The sequence below is a fragment of the Rhyacophila brunnea genome, unplaced genomic scaffold (assembly GCF_057557595.1).
Source record: "Rhyacophila brunnea isolate RB1 unplaced genomic scaffold, BYU_Rbru_1.0 scaffold_104, whole genome shotgun sequence".
Lineage (NCBI taxonomy): Eukaryota > Metazoa > Arthropoda > Insecta > Trichoptera > Rhyacophilidae > Rhyacophila > Rhyacophila brunnea.
Genome location: NW_028232757.1, coordinates 558,516 through 576,291, shown reverse-complemented (window position 1 = coordinate 576,291; position 17,776 = coordinate 558,516).

Sequence of the window (17,776 nt, the reverse complement as noted above, 5' to 3'; positions counted from 1 at the left end):
TTCTAAACACTTCAAACATCAGTTGCAATCAAGCAAAAAACACATTTAAATCCTGTTTTTTACCTTAATCGATAGGAAAGATACAAATTTGGATCACTTGGAATATTAAGGGTAAAAATCATCAAAAAAAGAGTCAAATTATAAATAATTAAGGGTCAGTGTTGACTATGTGGAAACGATTTTATAAATTTTAATATCAAATAATTATCATTCTATACAACTTTGATGTATTGTTCTAAAAAATAATAAGCGAACGCTCTAAAATGATCAAAATATAATTAACGGAATAGGAATTTATGTTTGAAGCTTAAAAATACAAGAGAATCTATAAGAAAATTTAGTATTTTGGGTCTTTTTCATGTGGTTTATTTTTATTCAAATATAAATATTGCTTATCATAGTGTACAATAGTTAGAATTACTCATATAAATTGAAGTAGTCAAAGGACGGGCTTTTATTCTAAACTTATTATAGGGTGTAGATTCAAAATATAGTCTCTTTAATAATATAAAACAGATGTATTTTTGCCGAAAATAAAAAGAGAATTTAATTTATTTATCATACAAAAAATATAGCGGGGCTTAATGCAAAGGCAAAACATATTATAAATTAGTTTACAAATGCAAATATTCTAAAATTTAAACTGCATGCCAAAAAATTGTTCTCTGGGTTTTTCAATAAGTTGGGTTTTGATTTTATCATTTTATACAATTAAGAGCAATATACCTTACCATATTAAAATATACTTGGCCATTTATAAACAAATTTACAATTAGTTTCATGTATTTTTCGGCAGAAAACGAATTTTGTTCTGCTCATTGATCTTTTTTATTATTCATTTGAGTATTTTCTCTTTTCAAATTTTTTTTATGAATCTTTCTGTACATGTTATTGCTTTTTATGTTGATTATTAGTTTACTTGTCATACGTATGCTTCTTCTAGCAGTATCTTAAGATATTTAGTGATTTTTTTATAAGTATACACCAATAAGCTTCTATTTATAGTACTTCCAAAAGTAAAGTGTTTAGAGTCTATGCACTAAAATATATTTTCCAGCTTTTTATTTTGATGTTTTGAGGTATCTGTACCTGTTTTACCTATTTAAACTTGTAAAGAAATGTCTTACTTAAAATAAGAAAAGGTGTTTACTCCGGTTTTATACCTTGATATTGGAACTGACAAATATCCATCATTTTTTCATAGTTTTTCTTAGGCATTACTTTAAAAAAATAAATTTCAGATTATCTTTCCCTTCGAGCTTTATATTTTCGTGTTTGCATCCAATAGATGCATTCTATAAGTTAATTAGATCTTCTATTTTATCTACTGTAGCTCTTATTTCTGATCTTGGGTTCATATTTAATTATATGCCGTTTACTTTTTATTTATTCATTCGAAAAGACAACATTCTTTAAAAATGATTAAAGAAATATTATATCTATTATATTTCTTTTGCATCCAAATTCGGCAGTTAATATTATTTCTTCGACATTTAGAGAGCTATTATTTATTTTTGATTTTCATGTATATTAGAGTATTTTTAGAAAACCATTATTCATTTAATACAGAAACAAAATTTCTTTTTATCATTGTAAATTTAAGTTTATATTTAAAGTTTAGACTTATATCCTTCATATTTACATCTAATTCGAATGTACTTGTGCTTCGTCTCTTTTGATAAAGAAAAAATTAAAGAAGATGGGCACACCAGCGAGTTCGTTTCAAATCTGTATGCAATTCTTTTATTTTTTAATTTTATATCAATACATAAAATCGTGTAAATTGGGTGAAATGATATTTTATACATAACATAAAAAAGTAAAATCAAATAAAATTATGGGTGTATATGATATGACTGAATTCATCGCATAAGTCATAAAATTACACCTGCCTGGATAACTCTTGGATAAATGTATATAATAAAAATCCATAAAAAATTTCGATTTCTACATAATAAAAATAAAAGAACAAGTATTGGTTATAACTGAAGAATATTCGGACAATATATGTAGAACACAACTTTTATTTTCATATTTGATGTATTTTTGAACAAATACATATGAATATATCCTACAAAACACAATAATTTAGAGGATTGCAGTTTAGTTTTTACTAAAAAAAATAAGTGGTCTGTTGATATGATAAAAAAAAATCAAAGATTGCTATCTTAGTGGCATAAAACTTGGTTGCATGGTAAGTCGTAAAAAATGTAAATTTATTATTATCATGAAAATAATGCTTTTTTGTCAGTATTTTTTATTATAGTTTTCCGATAAAAAAAGAGTAATTAGAAGAAGTTTGGCATATCCATCGTTTCACTTTCTTCTTCTTCTTTTAAGTTATCATTGGTATTTACATTTTTATCTTGAATTTGGCTAGAAACCCCCGGGAAAAGAACATTAGGCTGGTTATCATTTCGAGGTCTCATTTGATCAATTCTATTATTGACCCCTGTGTTTCTTTCCGCCACTTTATCTTCATTTGGAATTGGTCGGTGATTGTTTGAATGTGAATTTCGGGCGTTCTTAAAATTATTTTCTTCTAAATTCATACTACCCGGTTGTTTTACTATATTACGCCTTTGATTTTGTATATTCTGATCGTTATAAAAATAACCGTGATTATTGATCGGATTTACAGCATTTCTTTGAATCATTTGTTGATGATTCATTTCATTCATATTCATATATTGAGGGTGCCTTTGAACGAAATTATTAGGTGGATTCAGACCATTACTGCTTCTTAAATTACCAGGATGCATGGGTATTGGTTGTGGGGTATTTTGGCGCATATGTTGTTGATTTATTAGATGTCTGCCATCATGGTTATTCATATGTGGAATAGGTCTCATTTGTTTTCTCGGATCATTTTGTAAAAAGGTACTAGGGGGTCTTGGTATTCTAGAAGCTTGTTGTTCATTTCTGAAAACAGGGGATTGTCCCTGAGGGTAAGGAATAGTTGGGTTTTGATATATTCTTTCTTGCATATGTGGATGGTTTGCTGGGCGGGTTCCAAGATTTGGTAGCAGGGGTGTGTTAGGTCTTTGACCGCGATTGATGAAGTTGGGATTATTTACAGAATTGGAAACTTGTGATTGATATGAATTTCCAAGTTGCTGTGAATTATCACGATTAGATGAGATTGAAGCAGGTTTCTCTTGTGAAATATGAAACGAACTACCCCCTGGGGTTTTACTTTCTAATGATGTAGAATATGAATCGCTGATCATGTTACCATAGTTGTTATGCGGGTTTTGAATATTTCTTGGTGTTGATACTTGGTTTGGATTGGTCATGTTTCTGTTCTTATAATTTTTGATGCTATTTTCAAATGTTCTCTTGACGTGATTAATATAGTTCATGTTTGGATTATTAGACTGTACCATATCGTTTACTCTTCCTTCCTCTAATCTCGGCATCGAATTCATATTTGGGGTGGAAACTCGTTGTGTATTTCTTGGGGTTTGTGACAAGGCACTGGGATTCGGATGTCCCATGATATTGGGATTTTGATTCTGTATGGTATTGATGTTTTGATAATGCATGTTGTTCATGTTTTGGTTTCTTAACATCTGAGGATTCATTTGTTGAATGTTTTGATTAGGTATTGAATGAAAATTTTGCATTCCCATGACACCTCGTGTATCTTGGTTTTGGGAAGGCCCTTTAATATTTGTTCTCATATTAGCAGAGCCGGGCCGTGCATTATTATATGAATGATCTATCATCTTTGTGGGATTAAAATCATTTGTATTCACTAATAAATTACCCCTTGTGTCATATTCCATAAAATTAGGGGATATTAATTTTCCAGACATTGGTGCATTGCTATTTGGAGGTACTTTAGAATATCCAACCCCAGCCCCATTAATATTGATATTTTCATGCATAATATTTGGTTTTATTGTATTTTTCTGTGAAATTTCCAAACTTTCACTGCCTGAGAGACAAGATTTGCTCATGTTTCTTGATGGTTCCCGAATTATGTTATTTTTTTCTTGTTGGCGATTCAAAGGGATATTATTTTGCACAGGTTCATACATTTTATTTACCATGGGTGTTTTTCCACCTTTAACAGGAATATCGATATAACTTTCATGAACTCTATTATTGTAATTATCGCTTGACCTAACTTTTTTTAGTTCTTCACCCATAGTTTTGCTTCTATTCATAATCTTTGATCTATTAAAAGAATTATCCTTGAAAATTCTCAAAATTTCCTTTTTGGCAAGATCGTTGACAACATCTTCTGTAATCTTGAAATTCATTTTCAAATAATAATTTTTTATATTCTCGTATGACTCATCCACTGCCCCCAAACTATAAAACACTTGCTTATGTATATTTCCATTCATGTGTGTATTCATTTGCTCGCCAAATCTGGTTATCATGGTCAAGCAATTAGAATAGACTGTAAAAACAGAAATATGCTCATTATCCCGTCGAATCATGCGCATAACCCTATAGCATTTTTTATTTCTTCCTGTAAATTCTTTGCTTGCATACATAGAGCTCTTTTCCTTGATCTCCTTGATTGAATCAATAACATTGCTCTTTTTGATCTCTTTATCTCTAAACTCTATTGAATTATATTTCTTCTCGTTGTAATCTGCAACTCTCGCATCTTCAAAAACCATGACGTCTGGATTCAAGTTTAGTTCATTATTATACATTTCTTCGGGTGATGGATCTAACTTAAGAACAGTTTCACTTCGTTTGCTTCCCATAATAACTTCGACATGTGCTACATTGTTTTCAAAAATATCAATAAGGCAACCCGGTAGCCTGTTAATGTTGATACTTTTAATCAACTTTTTGATTTCATCATTGTATGTATATCGCACCTCTCCATTCTTCGTTTTTAACACAATCGAGCTGCTTTCAATCGTGATCGTAAATCCTGTCAGTTTGGATTCTTTCATTTTCTTATTCATAGCTTTCTTTTCTAAAAGTAAATTCATGTTTGTTTCAGAATTATCGAATAATACTTGCTAGGGTATTTCTTAAATATTCAAAAATTTCTTCTTTTTAAGTTTTATAATATGTTTCAAAATTTTATGCTTATTTCAAATTCTTGAATAAAAATTTTATTTAAGAAATAAAATTATTTTATCATCATGTAAAATGTAAAATGTTGCCGCTATTTGATATTTAACTACATACTTCGGTTTATATATTGTAAACTGCGAAAAAATATAATTTACTTTGACCGATTTGAGTTTAATATTTTATCTAAAAAATCTTAATATATCCAGAAAAATTCAAAAATAAAATTTGTTCGGATTAAAGAAGGTTTTTATTTGATAAAGCGATGCCAAGAAATAAAAAAAAGATATATTTAATTAAATGTTTACAGATATACCACACAAAGCACATAGTAATAGAAGCCGAAGGTATTATTTAAGTATTCCATCCAAGTACGAAATTACATAGATTATTACAAGTGGGGTTTTTTTTACCCGATTTATTACAATCTTTTGGGAGCCTAGAAAGCTATATTATATTGTAAATAAAGTCTTGTTATTTTTTGTACAAAGTAATCACTTAAGAATTTTATAATTTTTCGTATTAGAGTTGGCTAAAATTTATTTTTATATATGCAATTCTTATTTTCTATCATGTCAAGTCAATCAAAAATTATATTCATATTTTTTAAAACAAAACAATACATCTGATGAAATAAAACCAAAAAACGATTATTTTTTCTTTTCAGCTTCACACCATAACAACAATGTGCTGTATTGATATATTTTAATAATAATGCGACATTTGCAACCTTTTAAAAAAATTAATAATATATAACATTATTAAATTGGGAGGATGCTTAATAATGCATTAAAGCGCGTGAAAGTTTTTTTTAAACCGATAATGATGCATCCAAGAGTGTAGCTTTATCAATCGTAATAAATAATCATTTGACAAGTGAGCAATAATAAATTACAAAACAGCATTAAAAACATGGGTTTTTTATGAATAAAGATTTATCAATAATAAGTAGTAGTTAATTTTTTTAGTGTTTTTTTGTTTTATACGAATAATGACGAAATTTTGTTGATATTTGTAAATAATTCAACTTTGAAAAAAATTAATATTAGTCGAGCTAAATACACAGAGCCATTAATTATACGATAAAACAAAATTGGAAAGAATAAGTTTACGCATCTGAAAAAGACCACACAAAGAGCTAAAAATAGTAAAAATAATCCAACTGTATCTATTTAATGGTATATAGGTATACATTTTATTTAAAAAATTGCAGTAGAGAATCTATACATGTTTTCTTGTTGATGAATCTGGACTCAATCACACTCAAAAAAGATAAAAAGTAAGAACACAAATGTAATGTTTCTTTATATATGCAGCATAAATATAATCTATAATTTCAGAATGTGTATTGGTCGCGTTTAGTTAAAAAAAATTAATGCTACTAGTAGTAAATAGCACCCTTTCGAAAAATATTTGTGATAATTTTGTTAAATATAAATATTTAAGCATTTATTAATTGCTTTTTGGTCAAGAACAAAATTTCAATTCGAGAAGAACAGCTTATTAGAATTATATTCGGTTTTGGTTTGATTCCAAGTTTCATCCTTTTTATTTGACAACTAAGATCTGCTAGAAAGTTATTTTCAAAAATGAAATTCACAACAAAATAGATTTTTGTAACACAATCTATACATCTTCTTATAAGATAGAGCATTTAACATCATTTTTAATTAGAATGATGGCTGAATGTGATACGGAAATATGACAAGAAATAAAATTTGATCGTCTGTAGGTCTTCCTGGTATTCGTTAGTGATAATTTAACAATTATCTCTTTAATATTTTATGTCAGCTTAGATAATTTTATCTAAATTAATTTTTAAAAACACAGTTTGCCGTAGAAACAGCATAAAAAGGATTACTTGATGTTGTGTTTAACTAAATAAAAAAAAATACATGATTTAAAAACAATAATGATTGATTTTTCTCACATGAAGGGCTATGTAAGAAATACAAAGCGAGAACTACATCCGCGAAAGAGGCCTCCAGACAAGGAGAGACACCCTGAGCAACCAAAAGAGACTGGTAAAGATTCGCTAGATACGAGTATCCGGCCAAATCAGTCTCAAAATCCTAAGAGTGCATCTAATGCACTCACCCAAAAAGAAACTGGTCTTAAAAAACCAATTTCAAGAAATAAGAGTCTCACTCTAAAAGGTGAGCACTCAAAACCCGAAGAGATGGAGAAGACAAGTGCTTTTAAAGACACTAAAATAATGTCATCCTCTCACCATTCTAAGAACATGTTCAACATGGTCAAAACGGATACTAGAGATTGTGAAAGCAATCCAAGTCCACAAAACTTATATAAATTCAAGTTAAAATTCTTAAAGAGCCCAAACTTTCACATACCCGATGGATTTGATGGACATAGGCCAAATTTTAAAAAATCCACTCTTTCTAATCTCCCTCTACTTGACGATTTACTAAATTCGTGCAAGAATGAAATGAAAAAAGAGGAAAAGGAAAAGTATCTGGAATCAAATCCAGAAACCACTAAAAATGTCCAGATGGTGATAAACCAAATTAAAGGGGACAACACCAATAAGAAATCATCCCAATCGGATATTTCAACCAATAGACACCTCCTAAATCTCAATGAGATTAACGTAAAAAAGGAAGAAAGGGTCAAAAAAAGCAGAGGATGCTCCAATCAAGATGAAGCACAACCTTGCAAAAAAATAAAATCCGCAACCAACCAAAGCTACGGTAAAAATAATTTCGATGAAACTAAAAATCCTAAGCATGTCTTATTTCACGAAATTGTAAAGGCTCTCACATTTAAAAGCCAAAAATGTAAAAACAGTCTAGCAAAAAGTTTATCTAAGAACTGCAAAACAAAGAATAAAATTAATCCATCGATATCTAAAGGTAAGAATGACAATTATTTTATTAAAGCGGCAAGGAAAATAATAGACAGGGATAACCGTCTAATCCTTCAAGCTGCAAAAAAAATAATGGACCGAGATAATATTTCTATTGGTAATGAACCAATTCAAAGTATGCTCAAAAGCCAAAAACTAGAAAGAGAAAGTAAAAATAAAATAAATTTCTCAAAACTATTATCTATAAAAAATCCTAAAGTGGATATAACTAAGAAAGTTAATAAAAAATTATTAGTAATGCCTAAATCTGATGGATGGATTGAGGCACATAACTATAATAAAAAACCTAAAAATTACCCACAAAATATGGTGAACAATTTAAATAAAAATTCCGATAAAAATAAATCCAGGAAAAACGAAAGAGCAGGTAGTACTAAACCTGCTCTACAAGCGCTAGCAATATTAAAAGCAGCGCAAAAATTACTTGACGAAAAGAGATACGGGGATACCGATCTCTTCTGTCATAAAAATATTTTCTCAAAAAACCCCTTTATAATGAATGAGGAGGAACTAAACAAGAAAATTTTAGAAACTGAAGAGGAACTTAAGATCCTCAAACAAGCCGCTCTTATAATGGCGAAAAAAAGGAAGTCTCATATAGATGATGACTTCCAAAAAATGAGCAAAAGTGAATTGGACGCTGAAAAAAACGTAGTGAATGATAAAAATACGGCAGACTCCATGCAACTAGCTCCAAAGCCACAGAAAAGGCGGCAAAACAAGTGTGTCAACCCCAAGACACATAAAAATCCAGAAGATGTTAAAAATCAAGAATGGAAACAAAGGTCTGATGCCAATCTAAATAAAGCTAGACAGAGTGCCTACATGCTCCTTTACGGAACATACAAGCCAGAAAGAAAGTTTTTACTAACTTTAGTAGAGACAAACAGAAAAATCGACTTGTTCAATGAGTTGAAAAAAATTTTGGTGGACTTGCTTGAGATATCGAAAACAGATATCTCGAGCATTTTCAAACTCGCAAGTGGGCGCTTTATAGTGCTGGTTGAAGAAACAACACTACGAAAACTTACTGAGGAACCAAAATACACAGATGCAATAAGATTATTGCCACTGAAAACCGAGGAACTGTCCATGTATAACGGACAGATATTTACAATGGCGGCCAACCAAATAGGAAGCCAAAAATCCAACAAAGAGACAAGGAACAGGATGAAGAGGATGAAAGAATACCTCGAAACTGGGAACACCCGAGCTCTAGAAGAGGAATACATTCTGACAAATGAAAAAAGCAACTGCACTGGGAATAATCCTAGTGCAGGCTTAAATTGACAGAGTTACTGAAAGAAAGAGAAAGCCTAAATAAAGCAGAACATCTCTCTAAAAATTTAAATAGTATTAAAAATAATATTAAAAAAGATAAAATTAATAATATAATTAATATTAAAGAAATAAAAAATATTAATTATATTAATAATAAAAAACATGCAATTACAGATTTAAATAATATTAATTCACAAAATATTCTCTGTAAAAAAGAAAGAGTAAGCCTAAATAAAGCAGAACACCTCTCTAAAAATTTAAATAGTATTAAAAATAATATTAAAAAAGATAATATTAAAAATATAAAAAATATTAATTATATTAAAGAAATTAAAAATATAAAAAATATTAATTATATTAATAATAAAAAACATGTAATTACAGATTTAAATAATATTAATTCAAAAAATATTCTCTGTAAAAAAAATGTACAAAACACCATCAATAATGTAGAATGTGTTAAAATTATGAACAGTAATAACCATACTGAAAAAATAAATACTATCTATAAAAAAAATAGTAGATTTAATAACTCTCAAAACATCGACATAGATGTAATAAAAGAGACCAATAATATTGATAAAGCCAAGACTGTCAATTTAAAAGAGAATAAAGGAGAAGCCAATCACTTCATCTGCAATTCAAATACAATTAATAAACCAGGAAATATATACCCGGTATTATTAAAAGAAATCAAAAATAAAGATTTCAAAATAAAAAGGATAAATAAACCAGTGTCAAATTATATTCGAATCAGCATCAAAAAAGATGCTGAATATAATAAAAACACGGTTGAAAAAAACCTATTAAAAAAATGTGATATCAGGCTCAAAAAACAGAGCCTGAATAGAAACATAAATCTAGAAGGGCATAAATTTGAACCACTGGAAAAAATAAAAATTATGACGTTAAACATTAATGGTATAAAGTCTAAAAACGAAGAACTTAACCTATTACTAGGTGAAGAAAAACCAGACATTATATGTCTGCAAGAGACAAAACGAGGTATACAGGATAATAAACTGTACATACCTCGTTATATCATACATGAAGTCCATAGTAATAACAATGGACATGGACTACTCCTCGGATGTAGAGAAGGCATCTCAATACGGCCATCTATCATTTTCCAATCACAGGGAATGATAGCAGCCTTAATAAGAGGGCCATCAATAGAAGTGGTGATAGTATGCGTATATAGATCCCACAATACAGAACTTCGAAAGTCGACAGACCTAGAAGTCAAAACAATCTTATCCAAATATAAGAACAAAAAAATAGTATTAGCTGGTGATTGGAATGCAACACCAGAACATATAATACATAAATTAAGGAAAAAAGGGCACAAAATCGAAGCTCCTTATAGTCCAAAAAATGGCACAAGAATTTCCAAATCGAGGAAAATCACGAGAAAACCGATTGACTTTGCAGTGACAAACACTGCAAATATTATCAAAAGTCAAACGGTTCTAAGGAAATGGAGACTCTCCGACCACTTTCCAATCAGCATAACGATCGACGAAATTGTCGAGAGAAACATCCCTATAATGGTAACAGTTACCGATAGGAAAAAAATCTTAGATGAAATAACAAGATTAAACATTATTGAGCTCCCATTCACACTGAGTGGAAACACAATAGGAGAAAGTATCGATACCTTTCACAAAGAGCTTAAACAAAAACTCATTGATGAAAAAGTTATTGAAACAAAAACTTTCATAGGAAAAGAATTGCTGCTACCAAGGGTAGTTAAAGATGCAATATACAGAAAAAGACGCATAGATAGGCGTGTCTCAAAATCCATGGCTACTCTAGAAGAACTAGAAGCTGCAAGGAAAAAACTAAGACAAGTTATAAACATGTCAAAAAGAAAAGCATACCTTAGATATATCAAAAAAGGTATGCTATATCTAAAAAATAAAGACCCAAAGAAGGCCTGGGAGTGGGTGAAAACTCACTCGAAACTTCAAAACAGGGGCAAAATAGACGGAGCTGTAAATGATCCAGTCTCGAAGGTTGTAGAAAATGACCATGAAAAATCCGTAGAAATATGGGGAAATCACTTTGGAAACCTGTGTAAAACCATAGGTGATTCAAATCAAGTGAAAGATACAAGTAAACTTGGAAAGTTTACAAACATCACCGATAGAAATATCGAATGGGTTGAAATCCGGCAAGTGTTATTGCACATGAGAAATAACAAGTCTGCTGGACCCGATGGAATACCTGGAGAGGTATATAAGCTGGTATCCAACGAGGAGATGCCAACCAGCAACTTAGCAAAAGCAATAGTAATATTGCTAAATGGGATTTTTAACTCCGAAGAATTCCCAAAAATATGGAATGACTGTATAGTCATTCCTATACACAAGAAAGGGGACAAATTTGAACCCAACAATTATAGAGGCATTGCATTGATAAATACTTTCCTTAAAATAATAACAAAAGTTCTAGCTGCTAGGCTACAAATAGTCTGTCAAGACTATAGCCTAGTCAGACAAGAACAAACTGGTTTTATTACACATGAAGAATGTGTAAGCCAGGCAGCATGTCTAATAGAAACATGCACAAGACGAAGGATTAGGGGTGATAAAACCTATTTGTGCTTTCTAGATCTCAAGAAAGCATATGATATGGTTCCACACCAACGACTTTTTAACCGACTTAAGAAAGCCGGACTCGGTCCAAAGTTTGTAGCATTCATAGAAAGGATGTATCAAAACACGGAAATTAAGGTTAAGATTGGAAATAAAACCAGTTCTGGCCACAAGTACGAGAGAGGTGTGAGGCAAGGGTGCCCCACATCTCCTCTAATCTTCAATATATACTACAACAGTATATTAGAGGAACAAGAAAAAATACCTGTAGAAGGTATACAAGGTGGTCTAAGCGGGCTTATGTTCGCCGATGACACAGTAATAGTTGCCTCGACAAGAGACGAACTAACAAAAAAATTGCAACAGATAAAACTCTGGTGCAGTGAAAACCACATGGAATTAAATCCAAGTAAATGTGGAACAATGGAAATAAACTCCGATGAAAATTGGCCAATGATGGAACCAATTAAATATGCGAATGAAATCATTCCTACAGTAGACAAATATGTCTATCTAGGAATTGAAATCAACAATAAACTCGACTTGCAAGAGATGGCAAGCTTCCGAGTTAATAAAGGAAAAGGGACTCTGGAAACTATCCGGAGCACTCTATCCAACATCAGAGTACCGTTAGCGTATAAAAGCATGCTTATTAAAAATGTGCTTATACCAAGACTAACATTTGGTACAGAAATATTTGGGATGAGTCTAGAAAGAACTCGACCAATGAAACGAGTACTTGACAATGCCCTCAAGTGTATCGTAAAAAAATCAAACTTTAGCAGACTGCGAGTCTATGAAGAAATGGATATCTTACCACTGTATGTGACAAGTGCAGTGGCAAGAGCAAGAGGTTTCCTGAAATGGAAAACATCAAGAGGAAAAATGGCAGAACTGATTGATTCAGCCAATAACTTCAAGTCTAGAAAATCAACCTGGACAAAAGAAACAAAACGATGGCTAAGATCCAGGCATATTGACACAAATATGACCAGTGACCTAATTCTAGACCAAGTTAAGATAGAAAGGATGAGGGAGATATCCCGACAAGACACATCCATAGCCGGTAGAAATGCCGACTTGTACAACATTACAAGCGGTAAAAAGCTACGAACAAGCGAAATAATATTTGCACTAGATCCAATAGCTGTAAATGCACTGTTTAAGCTAAGGACAGGAACGTTCAAGTTTACGAACGAATTAGTAATTACACAAGCACTGCCACCAGAACTATATAATAGATGTGTCTGCTGCAACAAGCTAGTGAAAGAAGACATTTGGCATTTTTTGTGTCAGTGCCAATGTTCTGAAGATGCAAGGAAAAAGCATCAAATAATGAAATACCCTTTTGAGCAAGGTTGTTCAGAAGGGTTTAAAAGAAATGTAATTGAAATACTCCTTGAGGGGGAGTCGGTAGCTTCCCACATGAAGCTTCCTGAGGAGGTACTTGATACAATCAAGTATCTCTCTCTAACAATACCCCGCCGAAATGCACTTGTTGCAGAACGTCGGGGGCCCACTCTCACCTAGTATCTGCTAGGTGAACCCTCAGTAATCGAAGCCGCAAGGTATGATGGGAGTGTAACACCCGAGTACTTTAATGAGAAAGATCGTGCAGGTGGTGGTTTTTTCCGCTTTCCACCGATCTCTAGGGAGCCTAGAGCCTGTTAGGTATGATTGTAATTAAAAGTACTGTTGTTTTTTTTTTTTTTTTTTTTTTTTTTTGACTGATTTTTCTTTAAAAAATATGCGTTGAGCAAATTCTTAACATTTAATGAAAAATAAAAAAATATCTAATTTAATCAAATAAGATAGATCAAGGATAATCAAATTACTAATAAATGGAATATATATAATTTTATAAAAGTATAAGATATAATCAAACGTTTTTTTGACATAAACATAATAAAAACATCATATTGATGATTTTTTTCTTTGTTAGTGATGTATTTTGTAGTATCCAACTGTAAAAAGTGATGTTGAGATACTGCCTGGTGAGAGGTAACTTAAGTAAGGAGATTAAATATTATATTTAGTTTATATATATGTGTTTTATAAGTAGAAAGGTATTTAAGACGATTGTTGTGTTTTTTACTTTGGAGTTTATTACCTGTTACTGGGTTTGGGGAAGCGGCATTTTTTTTATATAAAAAATGTCTTTTTATACTTTTAGATGGTATATTCATAAAAAATTAAAATGACATTTATAAAACCAAATAAAGTAACATTTCAACTACATGCCATTGTTGGGCACACACACGCCTGCACAACATAAACAGATATCTATCAATGAAATAATATAAAAATATTACATTGAGAAATCACAAAAAAAACAAAAAAAAATTATAAGGTGCAATTTTTAATGTATAATAGTTATTACTACTAGGAAATGTGATTTTATTTTTTATATAAAACAAGTTATTATCGTTAGAAAAATAGAGCCTATAAATATTCTTAACGCTTAACTAAACCAAAAAAAATATATAAGCATAGATTATATATATTTTAAATACGCATATTAAAATATTATTGGGCAGATTTTAATTTAAGAGTACATATTTGCTATAAAAATATGATTTACGTTTGTTCGTTATTCCTTATTACAGAAATCTATATACTATATATAATATCAGATGTATTTATTTTTCTAATATAAATTTTGACTTTATAGTACAGTATGTCATTAAATTTAACCTTACATGATTTTTTGGCCTTAAGTTTCAGTTTAAAACTGGTAAATTAATATAAAAAGGCTAATAAATTATTTCATGCCTTTTTTGATGATTTGATCGCTCTAATTAAAATAAAATAGATTCAATACCATTCATAATTACCAGCTAATGATTGATACTTATATATATGATTTAATATCTAAATATAATTTAAATTCTATATTAGTATGCTTCTTTATGGTCGCATTTTATTCTTTTAAATTCAAGTTTAACAGTTTTTAATATAATTAAGGCATCCATTGATTTATTTTTCTATTTTGATCTAATAAAGCTCTTATTATACTATTTATTGTACTAAGTCGCGTTATTCCTCAATTAATTATTTAATTTCATCCATTTTCCCCTTTTTGCTTCTTACGCTAAATTTTTAAATCACCTTTCTATATCGTTTTTTTAGTTTATTTATTATTTGTAGTTCTAACTAGAATTGAAATTCTACGCTTGGCCAATAATACTGCATACTCAAGTTTAATGATGTTGTAAAAAAATATAAATGGTGATATACCAACACTATAGATGAACTCATCTATGTATTTTGATTGATACTGACTATATAAAATAGATTAGATATTTTATTTAGACATAATCTAAATACACAATACACAATACACAACCCCATAAAACCATATTATTTACATCCTACAAAGGATATTTATTTATTCTTCAATTCGATTGTAATTCAAGAAAAACTAACCATTTTAAAATAAACAACAAGTCGTGAAACATATATTTAGCCTCTATAAATTGTTTTGAACTATTTCTTTCTAAAGACAACCCATTTTCAACATGCTTATATTTTGTGAATACAGTAAGTATAACTGATAGATATAAGTTTTTATCCGCGACTTGTAAGACTATAATAACCATTATTAACCTTTTTGTTAAGTATTTATATTCCACGGCGCATATTTTTAGTTTTTATCGCTGCCAGTTAACAATAACACTCTTTATATTTCAATATCGTGCCTCTAAATTGTTAAAATTTTTTTTTTCAATTTTTGATATATTGATCACGAGATATATACATCCTAGTATTATATATTTTATTCTCTTTGCGTATAAAAATACCCAAATTCATTTATTGAGGTTTAAAGCAGCCTTTATTAACCCATGTCATATTTTTACTCTATGTGTAGTTATATAAGTACACAAGTCTATTACAATAAAAAAAGATTCTCTGTATATATTAATAAAAAATTTCAAATATTTAATGTATTTTTTCATGTAAAGTTATGTTTTGTTATTATATTTTTTTAAAGCTGGAATATTTTTCCTTCTTCTGTCATATCGGCTTATTTTTTTTTATCAAATAAAACGTGATTTTACAGAATAAAAACACAAAAATTGGTTTCTTTGTTTGAAATTTTAGACTTTGTATATAAAGCAGGCTTTTTATGCATTTATATATCTTTTTGATTTATTTATGAACATAATATGTATTAAAAGAACTAAAAGAAATCCATAAAAATTACTTGAACAGCAAAAAGAAAAACCCAGATGAGTTATTTACTGTGATAATATTAAAATGCAAAGTTATATTTAACTAATAGAAATATATATGCATGATAACCCTTCCAAAATTAGAGTTATGATTCCTCAACAGATAAACACATACTTATACAGAATGACGGATGAGATCGCTAATAGTAAGTTCATCAAACCAACACAAACTGAAAAATTGTAAATATATAATTTACATTCTAGATCTTTACATGAATACTAAGTTTTCACTGAAGGATTAGTATTATTATTTGCTTTAATACTTTTTTTTTGAAGATTTATAATCCAATAATTTTTTTATTATATTTTATCTATCAATTATTAGTTGCTTGTTTTATTATAAAAATTAAAATTTAACTTGTTTTTAATTATATAAATATCCTTTTTTAGTGTTTTATGCCCCTAACCAATATCAAGTTATATCCAATATATTATTTTTAGAAAAAATTAGGTTGAGATTCAAAAGATTTCTATTGCAATCAAAACTTAATATATCGTTGCAAAGTAGCATTCTTTCAATTTTCGCCTCTAATTTTATTTTTCTCTTTATTCTGGAATTTAATTGTTCTATTATTTTTGTAATATACTCGCATATTGATTAAAAATAAGCACAAAAAGTATGTATAAAATCAATTTGCAATCTTTTTTTGTTAATTTCTTTCCGACTCACACGTTTAATGATTATAAAATTTATGAATCTTATGTATTTTTCATTAAAGATTTTAATATTCTTGTTATTCATGATATTTTGCATTATTTTTCGAAAAAACACCGATTTATTTAGCAATATAAATATTAAATAAGTGCGCGATAATTACTAAAATGATTTTACACCAGATATTTTGTTCTCCCTAGATTATCTCTTCATGAAAATATCTAAAAGAAAGCAAAAAATTGATTGCAAGAAATTTAATGTTTTATTTACTTAATCATATGTAACGAAGATATGACAGTTGTGATTCATGTTTTTATTATCTAAGATATAAGATATTATTATTTTAATAATTTCACGAGGGAATTTTTTTAATAATTACATTATAAAAATCATATACATGAGTCGCGAAAATGATTGAATAAAAGAATCGATACATAATACATATTTTGATCTAAGAATGTATTTTATATGAGTTTAGAATTCATTAAATTTAGATGGTTCCCCTATTTAGTGTAACACTAAATTTTTTTAATAGTTTTGAACTTTAAAGGCGAATTAAGATAAATTTTCATGAAATGATGAGCCTGTGTTCAATTGTCCTATTTATTTACATGAATTTTTACAGTTTAAAAAAACAAATATGAATAACTATTGGACATTCCCTAGAATATTAACAAGGTTTATATTCTGGCATAGCATTTAAATGAAATAAAAACAATAGGAAAAGATCAATTTATATTTAAATCATTTTTTGATGAAGTTTCCAAAATGATTCACAAAGTTTATATTCTGGCATAGCGTTTAAATGAAATAAAAACAATAGGAAAAGATCAATTTATATTTTAATCATTTTTTGATGAAGTTTCCCCTAATGATTCATAAGGATTTTATTATGTATGCAAGTGATTTACTTTCAACACACCTAAAATAATTGACTATGGTTGACATGCAACATAGGGGTTCCGCAAGCTTTCATTACCAAGAAAGTTCTATATACACTCCGAAAATTAGGTGCTTAAAAATAATGCTGTTTACTATGAATCAAACAATAAAAAAATATTTATAATTCTTTGAGCAAGGG